The 11601-nt window shown below is 39.8% G+C and overlaps 1 protein-coding gene across 3 annotated transcripts in view; it reads right to left on the reverse strand.

The window, feature by feature from the left end:
* peak1 (pseudopodium-enriched atypical kinase 1) overlaps positions 1-11021 on the reverse strand; it is a 152911-nt gene extending 141890 nt beyond the window's left edge. For 2 of the 3 annotated variants that reach the window (XM_039773491.1, XM_039773489.1), the window contains exon 1: positions 10699-11021. The gene's annotated coding sequence lies outside the window, so the exon portion shown is untranslated. Of the gene's footprint in view, positions 1-4016; positions 4034-10698 lie in introns of those variants that run through there. The other variant, XM_039773490.1, reaches the window with a different exon arrangement.
* Positions 11022-11601: the final 580 nt, after the last annotated feature.

The following is an 11601-nucleotide window of genomic DNA, read 5'->3' on the forward strand; positions in this document are numbered from 1 at the left end:
AATGAAGAGTTTTATTTGAGTTAAATACAAGCATATGAAGAAGACTGTATGCCTAGTTTCACAGCATGTTGCTTAAATAAGCCATTCCGACATCTAATGCACACTAGACATTTGACACCAGCACCTTTCTGTTAACTGGTGTTCATGTTGTCCTTGGATCAATCAAATCAAGGATTCCATAATTATAATACATGCAAGTGATAAACTCTTGCAAGAAAGGGTTTATTGTTAAACATGTAGGTATTTGTGCTTTATTGTACCATTAGTTTAAACATTATATTTTTCCCTACATAAACCTATGGAAAAGTATTAAATATTGTCCAGTCACCACACACAAGATCGGTTTAGCCATTACATTTTTAGAACAAATGCTTATTAGCTTTCACAAATGCTGTCTCTTCCTTTATTGTAGGATAACAAACCAAACTGTCCCAAGAGTGTTAAGTGAGTCACTGTAGGGTCGGGGGTGGAGAACTGGCAGCCATGTGGATTACGGTCCAACATCTTCATTGTTACACCACACTGTGCCTGCTGATTCAAATTCAAGTAAAAATGACATATTGCACATCTAATGCACCCGGGACAGACACAGGAAGCCACTTCATGTGAAAAATGTTTACAGATGTACCGTCGGCCTGCTTAACTACACAATCAAATATCAACTGACCAATAAACTGATATTTCTAAAACTCAAGCTCATTTTCAAAATAAGCATTACCAACAAATATTTCAGCCAAAACATCTTATTTTCTCTGTGCTATGGCACTTGAAACTGTTGATGTACTTTCATTATACATTTGTTCTAATCCAATATACAGTTGGATGAAGTATTTGATCAATTTCTTTGGTGTTTTTTATTGGTGGTTCATAATGAAAAAGTTAATAGAACTTGAGTGATATCGCAGAAAACTGCCTGATTAATAGATAATTCAAAGCATAACTGGAAAACTATCAATCCATTTTCTGTTAGTTCATGATTGAGGGGAAGAGAAAATTCAACTAATTGTTAAAAACCTGAATACTATAGTGCCATACCCACAAGTGAAAGCCTAAAATCTAAATATATTCATGTATTTTACACATAAGAGGGAGACAAACTGGTTGATCACATCATCCCCCTGGGGACAAATAATGTTTTGTCTTTTTACCCATCTATTTATCTATACTGTATGAAATTCTTCTTACAGTATGGAATGAGAAAACAATTGCTGGTATGCTAAACATTAGTGAAAAACAAACACACACAATTAAGAATAAAACATTTTATCATAAAATGTGTATACAGTACCTTAAAGGTATTGTATTTGTGTATAGACTTGTATATTATCTGTGTGTATTAGGTAAGCCTACCTCTTTAAGAATATAAAAAACAATTCAACTTGATTGGTGAGTAGATGCAGACTTTGGACAAGCCCCCCTTCTTTGCTACTCTTCAAAGCTCTGGATTGAATAAAGTTGATTTAACAATATACTGTACTGTATATATGTTTAATGCCACTGTTCTCATGGGGAGTTTGCTTGTTGGTGGCATGAGTGACAAAGAATCCCTCCCATTTAATAGTTTAAGTGAGGTGAAAACCGAAAAAAGAATCCATTTGAGTAGCAAAGACTTGACAAGCACTTCAACAGAAGAGGGGTACATATGTATATAGTTAACCATTAACATAATTTTATCAAAAGATATGTAATAAGAAAAGTTAAAGTCCCCAGACCTATAGTTTTTGGTCCAGTTTGGTTCAGTACTTATCCCCACATTCTGTGTCCACTGATAACTGCCATAGAAATTGCTTGATTCAACCAGGATTTTGTCGTTTGCTCCATTTAGCCACGGGACCAGGCTGATTTAAATGATACAGAACTGTGATATGGATGTTTAGCCATATCACCTGCTTGTAATTTAATATTTTAAAAACTGTCTACTTTTATTTTGTAGATTAAGATGTTTGCTCATTTGTTATTGTAAACACATCAACAATACTACATCATCATTTTACACTCTGTACACTCTGCTGGCAAATTTATGCAACAGAATGGTGCCCTCTTGAGGGCTGGTCCCCAATGTTGCCTGCATAGATTTTAACTTCCCACAAGCTTAAAATGGATTAAGTGGGCTTTAGAATTATACAGTATGGCATAGAAGCAAAAATGTCATCTTGAACTGAAAGACTTTCTTCCCAATGGAGGCAACGGTTTTCACTGTAGGTCACTTATTTTAGTGCAATACGGATAGCATATGTGACCAACAGCAAATATGCAGGTAACACAAGTAATTGATAAAGTGAACAGACTCAAAGAATTTAACATATTGTCCCAACCACAGGAGACTCTGTGGGGACCTACTATAGGCCTTCAAAATTCTCAAAGGCATTTATAAAGTAGGTCCAGCAGAATTCTTTAAATTAAACAGTGAATCACATACTCGAGGACACCAGTGGACATTAAGGGAAAGTGCTTTTAGGACTGAAACCCATGAAGTAGTTATTTAAACAAAGAGTTGTGGGAATCTGAAATAAACTACTAAGACATGGAGTTGAAGCAGAAACCTTGACAACCTTTAAAGAAAAATCTGGATGAGATATTGGGCCAGCTCAGCTATTGGCTAAAACAAATGAGGTTCATGGACTGAATGTTCTCCTCTCATTTGTGAAATCTCTTCTGTTGTAATAATGGAATTTGATAATATTTATTAAAACATCAATTTCCTTTATAATCAATGAAGCTCTAATAAATAGCAATTTAAAAAAAAAAAAAAAGATTACGATACCAGACTATGGATGAAGTGTGTGTAGATGGAGACAAAAAGACTATCTGAATGTGAACAAAATGTGAATTTCCCCTTGGGATTAATAAAGTATCTATCTAAAGGCTTGCGTGAACATTCAGGATGGCTGATACTGCAGATGGAGACCATGCAGAAAACAACCTTTTAAATGAACCCCTGAAAAAAAAAACCTGAAAAGGCAATGCTGATCAGGTTTTGCTTTTCTGGGTCACTGTTTTAATCACTGCTGAACATGCTTTTTATTGTTGCTTAGTCTTGACCGTTGGAGATACGACAGTGTGACAAAGCCCAGCATAAAAGGAGAGGCACATTCTGCATGTGGTTTCCTCCGATTTCCTCTCTTCAGTTGTACCTTTTCACAAGTTTGTATTTTTCAACCTGTCTACCATGCTAAGTACTTTGAAGAGTTAATACCAGGAAAATTTCAAAGATTCACTTTCATTCCAGTAGGTTGACAAGGCACGGTTTCTGAACGGTTGTTGAAGCTGTAGCAAACTTCTTTTTTGGCTTTTCTTTCAAATGCCAGTCATACAAAGTTTACAATCAATAGCAGCCCTAGAGACTGAGATAAAATACAAAGCGCAGAATGGCAGATATCAAGATCGCACTTCTGCACTGCATTTCTACTTCCCGCTAAGCACATGCATTATAGATAGCAGCTATTTTTTATTTCTGTTTTGCCAACACAATGACTTTCTCATCATTTAGATTATATTATTGCACTTTATGACACTTTATAGCTCATTTGGTAGCTGAGCATTTGTTTTATATTTATAACGAATAAAAAAGGGTAACCATCTGCCACCTTTTATGGTATCAATAAATAATCCCTCCAGTGACACCAGTGCATGTTAACATCAGCTCCTCTAACAATAATCAGTGCAACACTACTCATGGATTTATAAAAATCAGGCCCCAAGTATTGTACAAAACATTCATTTTAGGACTGCAGTAAGACATGGAGATTTTGATTTCCAGTACAGCCTATTAAGACAACAAAGGCTTCAAGGAAGAACTGCAACTGAGGGGGTCACAAGAACGTCACAGGGCACAATCACACGAATGCCAGGCAACTTTAGAGGTTCTAGTCAACAACAGCAGCATAATGCAATCTCCACAGAATATAACTGCATGTACAGCGACCTAAGCCTATTTCACAGGGAAGGCACCCCAGCCAGACACTGTACCGGTGAACGCTGGCCCGTGGCCTACTGAGAAGATCAGCCACACTTACCCAAAGATTAGTGAACCATTTCATCCACCACATACCCTGCTCCACAGAATGTGTTTGTTTGTTGCAGGCAGCAGCTGTACCCTGTGTGCTGTTGCTTTTAGTAGTCCAACATACTCATGTGTCAGCCCAGAATGGTCCAGGAAACAGAAACTGGATGGAGTTTGTATTAAATAGTCAGAATTCTGCTAGTTCTCAGGAGAAATTGGATTGCTTGTGTGGTCAGATTGAGGTTGTAAATAGTTTGGTTCTGAAGGAAGGCGGGGGCGGAGTGGCAGCATTTTTATCATTTCCGACTCAGTTTATTTAGCCTTTGCAGAAATCATGTAGATTACTTTAACCCCATGGGACACTCTGGAGAGAACATTGAAAGAATTTCTTAGCAATGCCATAAGAACTGTGGGAAAAAAACTAAACCCAGCCACTTCAAATGACCTTACTGGAGGAGCCATAGGCATCTCCCTTCACTGTATGTGGTTGAAGGGTGTAGCACATTATACTTTAGGGTATACGTTCGGGTTCTCAAGCTGACTATTGAGCCTCTGGGCTATCAAACAATATCTGCATATGCTATAGCAGAAAACCAGATTCAATCCCAGCATACAATTCTACCAAAGAAACATTTGCGGGCAAGGTCTAATTTTTAAAGCTGCATTGGGATGACAGAAAAAGGCATAATTTCCCTAAACCTTCATAACTTGCTTCATCTGATCTTGAGTTTTAAATCCAGTCTACTTGTCATCCATTTGTCGAACACGCTTGTATAATTTATAAGTTAAAAGCAGCTAAAACCTGCAACATGATGGCCTCCCATCAGAGGAGGCTCCAGTTTCTCATCACATTCAAAACATCAAAACTTGGAAAGGAAAACTGTTGAATGGAAGCTGGTGGGGCATATTTCTCTATTAATTAATGTAAAATGTATACCATCTCACATGCCATTGGATGGCTGCAGTAAGCTCGTAAATGAGAGTTAAACAAACATTTCTTGAGTCTATCAGTTGCATCCACAACAACTAAATGCATTTCTGAGTTGCTGACTTAGAATGCTTCATGATGGTGCAAAAACACCACACTCCCACACACCTGTCGCAGATTTAAAAAAACAAACAAAAAAAAACAAAAAAGAATTTTTTGTTAAAACATGCTGTCAGCTCAGCAGTTTCACACTAGCGCCATTTTAATATCTCTATCACCCACTGCTACAAGGGATACCACTGTTAAAGAGTCAGAGGCAGCCCCTGTCCAATCATTCCCCCCTCAATAACACAGTACTCTGTAGTCTTCAAGCATTGCGTTTATTACACAGCCAACTACAGATTTTTCGGCACCCCATGCTGGAATGCAAGAAGAAATGCAGCAGTAAGCTTCTAAACCACCAGCAGGGCGTGAAAGCAAAGGAATGTGGAGTGCGATATGGTGGAAAGAACATTTATAACCTGCAAAGGACCAAACACTGTCACAAACTCAATGCTGCCTTGGGAACACGCATATTTTTGCTCATTGCTGTTTGTTGCATTGCTTGTAACTATTCACTTTAGTTCACCCCCATGTATTTATTTGCTTCTTAAAGAACAAACACTTCCAACACAGTTGTTTCATATCCATCTTAATAAAAGGAGAAGTGTCTGCCCAGGTGCTATGTTTCTGTGATTCCAGAAGATGGCACAGAACATACATTTTTAGTAATAAAATGTCATGCATTTGTCATTCCAACAGATGGCACTTCTAACATTACCACTGCTTTTACGAATCACATACCAAACAGCATATAACAGAGGCATATGCATTGCATGGTACACTGAAAAAGTTAATGCAGAGATCTACATTAATTATTTCAATTTCCACTCATCATTGAGGAATAGCACAGCAAGTGGCAATAAAACAAGATCAAAAGGATTTATACTATAATCTAGCTCTAATGCAGCACTGTAAACATAAAAATCATGAATAGAACTTAACTGGAAATTAGTTAACGTAGAATATTAGAAGAATAAGAATACAACTGTCTACTGAAAAGCTATGCATACAGCGGTGCCAACATCTCATGATTGTTCATATTTGTAAAGGAACCATCTTTGCTGCAACACATGCAAAGTTATTTTTTTTCTATTTATATGATATATACAGTAACTTAAGAAAGTACTCAGACCCCTTCACTTTTTAAAAATTTTGTTAAAGTTGTAATATTGTTTTAAAATCACTTAAATTAATTTTTACCTCATCAAGCAAAACTCAATAGCCCTGAATGTCAGAGCAAAAACAAGATTTTTAAATCCTATGTAAATTTATAAAAAAAAATAAAATTAAAAAACTGAAATGCCACATTGACACAAGTATTCAGACTCTTTAATCAGTACTTAGTTGAAGCCCTTTTGGTGACAATTACAGCTCAAGAGTCTTCTCGAGTAGGAAGCGATCAGCTCATGTATAAACGGTGCGTACGCACAGAAATGTTGCGTAAGAACTTTTCCACGTTCAAATCGCGATGTATAAAACCTACACTTGGCGTAAAGCCACACACTTTTCCATGGTACCTCATACCTTGTCTTACGCAAGTTCTCCGCTCGGTTTTGCAGACTGGCGGCACCCAGCAAAGCAGTGCTACTGTTCCTGTGTGGTTGCACCTTATTTTCCTGACGCGGCTTTATAAATACACAGAAACTAACCGCATATTGTTTATTAGTGTAATGCATCTGATTGTAATTAACTCGTAACAATATAATGGTAGAGGGAACAGCCATAGTATTCCAAATACCATAACTGCTTTAGCGTTGTTACTCTCACTTCTTCTTCTTCTTCTTCTTTCAGCTCCTCCCGTTAGGAGTTGCCACAGCGGATCATCTTTTTCCATATTACTCTCACTGCACCACTCGGAGTATTTATATCACTGTATCTGAGTGGGGAATCACAGCAGCAGCTGATCAGAAAGGGAATTATCGATATACAGCTTCAAGGAAACGCTGTCTCAGCCACTGCAAAACGTTTTAAAGCCTTTCCTGTACGGACCTCGCGGTTCAGAAACAGTTTAATCCCAAGAACTTTTAATGCAGCCAATCAATTGCTCGTTGTAGAACTGTTTGTACTTATAAGTACAATCACCCCACTGTAAACTTGCACTACAGTTATAATATCGCACAACCTGAGCCACTTTATAAAGCGCGTATTTACATATGATGACGATATCATTTTTAAGGTGAAATGCAGCAAAATATGTTTATTAAATTATACAGATAAAACTTTAACTTCATTTAAATAATCAATATTCTTCACTGGGAGTGTCGTTAAGGATAGAATAATTAAACATGTACTACGAAGATATTTCAATGTTCTTTAAACGTTTTGAAGAATCGGCGCTAAGCTTACAGATGGCTTAACTTCTATTACAGAGCTGATTGTGTGGCGATCGGTTACTTGGGGAAAGAAAAGCAAGGACTGCAGTGACGGCTACGCCAATATATATTGAATATAAAACAAAGAGAAAATAACAACACAGCTAAAAACACAGCGACAAATTTCGGCAAAAGTTAAATGCTTGTGTCATGAGCACGAGGCGGCTATGCAGTGTCTGCAACGGACGTGGCCATCCACCGTGCATAAGCTACCTTACTGACGGCGGCGAAGGAGCCACCGATTCTTCCTCTGCCCAGTGCCACCATAAGCCTTGAGCCGCCCCTGAGTACTGCTGCAATTAATTATTTCATCGAAGTGAAACACATGTTTAATAACGTGCTTTAACTCCTATCATCATAAAAATGATATCACGTATACATCTCAGTATTTTGGTCAACTTCATTTTGTTGATTATACTACGGTTTATTTGAACAAATAGTATGTTTTTCCTTTGCCTCCACTTGGTATTCGCTGAAATTCTTATATTTTCCCCGTGCTTTTCCCATTGTCTTTTCACAGAAGGCTGTGCTTAAGGGCAATTTATGTTGATTTGCATATTCAAAGAGGCGTAATTCTGGGAGGATTTGGGGCGTTACATAATGCGCGTGCACGAGCGTTACTTTTCACGCTGATCGGGATTTATGTAGCGGAAGAACGTGGAAGTTGGAGTACATACAGATTCCTGCATCTGGATTTTTCTGTGCGTAAGCACATTTCAGCTTTTGTGCTTACGCCATGTTATAGTGCGAGTTCTACGCAAGGCGTTATACATGAGGCCCCTGGTTTGAGGATTTTCGGCCATTCCTTTCAAGTTCTGTCAGGCTGGATGGAGATCGTCAGTGGACAATCATTTTCAGGTTTCTCCAGAGATTTACAAGTATATTCAAGGCTGGGTTTTCACTGGGACACTCATGGAAATGCACAGAGTTTTCTCTAAGTCACTCCCGTATTGTCTTTGCTTTGTGCTTAGTGAACTTGTCCAACTGTAAGATGAACCTTCAGCCCAGTCGGAGGTCCAGAGCACCGAGAGCAGGTTTTCATTAAGTACATACAGTATGTGGGTTTCGATATCCACTGTAATACAACCCCACAGTATAATGCTGCCACCACCATGTTTCACCATTGGAATGGTATTACCCGGGTGATGAAAGGAGCCTGGTTTCCTTCAGATGCAACACTTAGAACTGTGGCCAAACATTGAAATCTTTGTTTCTTCCGATCGGGGAATATCATTTCTCATAGTCTGAGTGCCCTTTAGTTACCATTTTGCAAACTCCAAGCGGGTACACATGTGTATTATGACCAATTAATGGACTTCTGCAGAGCTAGTAGTTCTTCTGGATATTTTTCCATTCGCTATACAGGTACACTGGAGCTCTGTCAGAGTCACGGTCAGGTTCTTGGCCCCCTATCTTGCCATTGCCCTTCTCCCCTGATTGTTCTATTTAGCCAGGCTGCCTACTCCTGGAAGAGTCAATGTTGTTACAAATTTATTCCAATTAAGAATTACAGAGGCTGCTACAGTATGTGCTTGGAAGCCTTTAATGCAGCAGACATTTTTTTTTAGCCTTCCTCGGATCTGTACTTTGACAATCCTTTAACCTTCATTTTTGCTCAACTGTGGACCTTCTGTAAACAGGTATGGGCCATCCCTAATCACATCCAAGCAAGTGAACCGAACACAGGCGGACTCTAAGAAAGGCATAGAAACATCTCAATAAAGGGGATAGAATGGAATGCACTTGAACTAAATTTCAAGTGTCACAGTAAAGGATGTTAATACTTGTGTCAATAGGATATTTCTCTCACTTTTTTCTTTTTCTTAAATAAATTTTCAAAACTTCCTAAAATCCTGATTCCATTCTGTCAATCTGGAGTATTGAGTGTTGCTTGATGTGGGAGGAAAAATGAGTTTAAATCATTTTAGCAGAAGGCTGCAACATATTAAAATATGGAACAAAAAATGAGGAGGTCTGAATATTTTGTGAAGGTGCTGCATCATCAACTATCGTACTTTGTTATTAGCCTGTGACCTTTGTTCCAAAACATTAAAAATACCTGCCTTTGCTTCTTCCCCTATATAAACAGTTGAGGCACTCAAAATTTTCCAATGAACTGCGTCTCAATATCCCAAAGATTCACACCACCATTCCTGATGAACATTCATGTGTCTGTCTGATTTATACACTCTGTTCTGGTCTACTTGAGAGGCTCCCCGACTTTCAGCCAATCAATAAGCAGCGATGGCCATGCTGCTCTACTCTCTGTACTGTAACTGTTGCTCTTCTATTAACTCTAAAAGTGCACTGAACCGATCTTTTTCTATGCTACAGCTTCTACTGCAGCTGGCTTCTTGGTTTCCATATTCTTAATGGCAGGTCCTTTCCACTTTATCTGCCAATACTACATTCTTGTCTCTACTTTCTACTTCAGTTTTAAGGTTATTCCGCACACGACTTTGTCAATCTAAAGCGCAACCGTGTATCATGTAAAATCGCGATGTAAAAAGGAAAAGGTGCTTTTGACATGAAGGTTTCCCCGCGGCATCAACTTTACGATCCCCTCAGTAAATGTGGATCCATGAATGCCATACATGTCACGGGACGGGAGAAACTCGGGGGTCCCGTGAACTGTAAAAAGGTGGTAGGAGAATCCGCGTAAACCGAGAACGTCACATTTGTTTAAAACGCCTCTTTTCCCAGGTATATACACAGTAACTTTGCAATTCTTGTCAGGTATCAACGAACTCGCAGTATCCGGCTATAAGCAAAGTCTCCGGAGCATCTGGTTTCGATGCTCCCCCTCATTTTAACGCAACGTCACGTTTTCAATACCCGCCGGGCGTCCCTTTTAGAAGTAAAACACATTATTTCGATCATGGTGTTATGAAACCTTCGCTCCCCGCGCGCAGTATTGGTTTCCAGGCAGACACTTCAGATTTCCAGCCTCCGGCGCGACGCCCACACTTCGCATGCCTTCCCAATCTGAATCCCAGGCTACCGCACGGGAAAGGGAGACCAAGTCCGCGCAGCACCGGCTCTAAAGTTAAAGGAGCCGCGGCACACGCGAAAGGGCGACACGCCCGCGCCAGCCACAACACGAGCGCCCGCGCCACTGTTTACAGGTAGCGGCAACTTGTCGGTGAAAAGAAAAACACCGAGAACTTCGGGCAGCAGGGCACACATTCCTCGCTCGCCAAGTGTCACTGGTTCAAAACAATCACCCTTCTACTCCCAAACCAAGCGAAGGCATCCCGCTTAGAGGACGAGTCCGTAAAGTTTGCTCAACTTACCCGCCGCTCTTTGTCTTCACCCGGGTCAAGTGCTCTACATTCACAGCACTATGACACTCGAACTGAAACTGCGATATATCCGACAGGAGAAGTACGCCTTACTTTTATAACGACACACATAATCGGCCGACATGGAAGCAGAGTCGCGGCAAGCAGGCAGACAGCCAGCCGCTCGTGCGCGTCCTCGGCGCCAAATCTGGAACGCGTATTGCGGCTGGGAGCGCGCGGAGGTTGGGAGTACGTGCACAGCAGCAAACCGCTGACGTGCCGGCCAGTGTACAATACACAGATGAACACAGATGTACACTGTCATACATGACCTTCTGCGAGTACAAAAACCAATCTACGGTGCCATTACACCACCTTTATAGAACACTTGCGTAATAGCCATAACCAGGAGGACCTGCAATTTATCCTAATCCTTTATTTTATTTTCTTGTGGTTATTGCTCCACAAGGGAATTTATGCAATTTCCTAAAGTATCACCGTGCTAACCATCTTCCGATAATTGACTCTGATGCTTTTTTAGATCCTTAAGTGCAGCTTGTTATGGTAAGTCTATGATGCATTAAGAAGAAAGAAAGCGAGAGAGAGAGAATTGAAGAGACGCTCATTTATAATTCTGGGGATGAGCTTTCGAGTGCTGTCTGCATTGTCCTTATCTGTTAGTTGTGGTCTGACCAACAGAAGAACAAGCAGTAGCCAAAAGGGTCTCCTGCATTGTGAAAATAAATTCCAGGGTAGGCACCCTGGGGATACAGAATTGGATTAAGTGGGTCTGACCACGTCGTGATGTTTTAACAGAATTTTCATGACCTACTGGAGAATGGAGCTCATTGTACACCAAACATGGGCCTCCACCTTCACAAGCCTTAATTGGATTCTGCAGGTTTGAGGATGGAT

The sequence above is a fragment of the Polypterus senegalus genome, chromosome 12 (genome assembly GCF_016835505.1).
Source record: "Polypterus senegalus isolate Bchr_013 chromosome 12, ASM1683550v1, whole genome shotgun sequence".
In the NCBI taxonomy this organism is placed as follows: Eukaryota; Metazoa; Chordata; class Cladistia; order Polypteriformes; family Polypteridae; genus Polypterus; species Polypterus senegalus.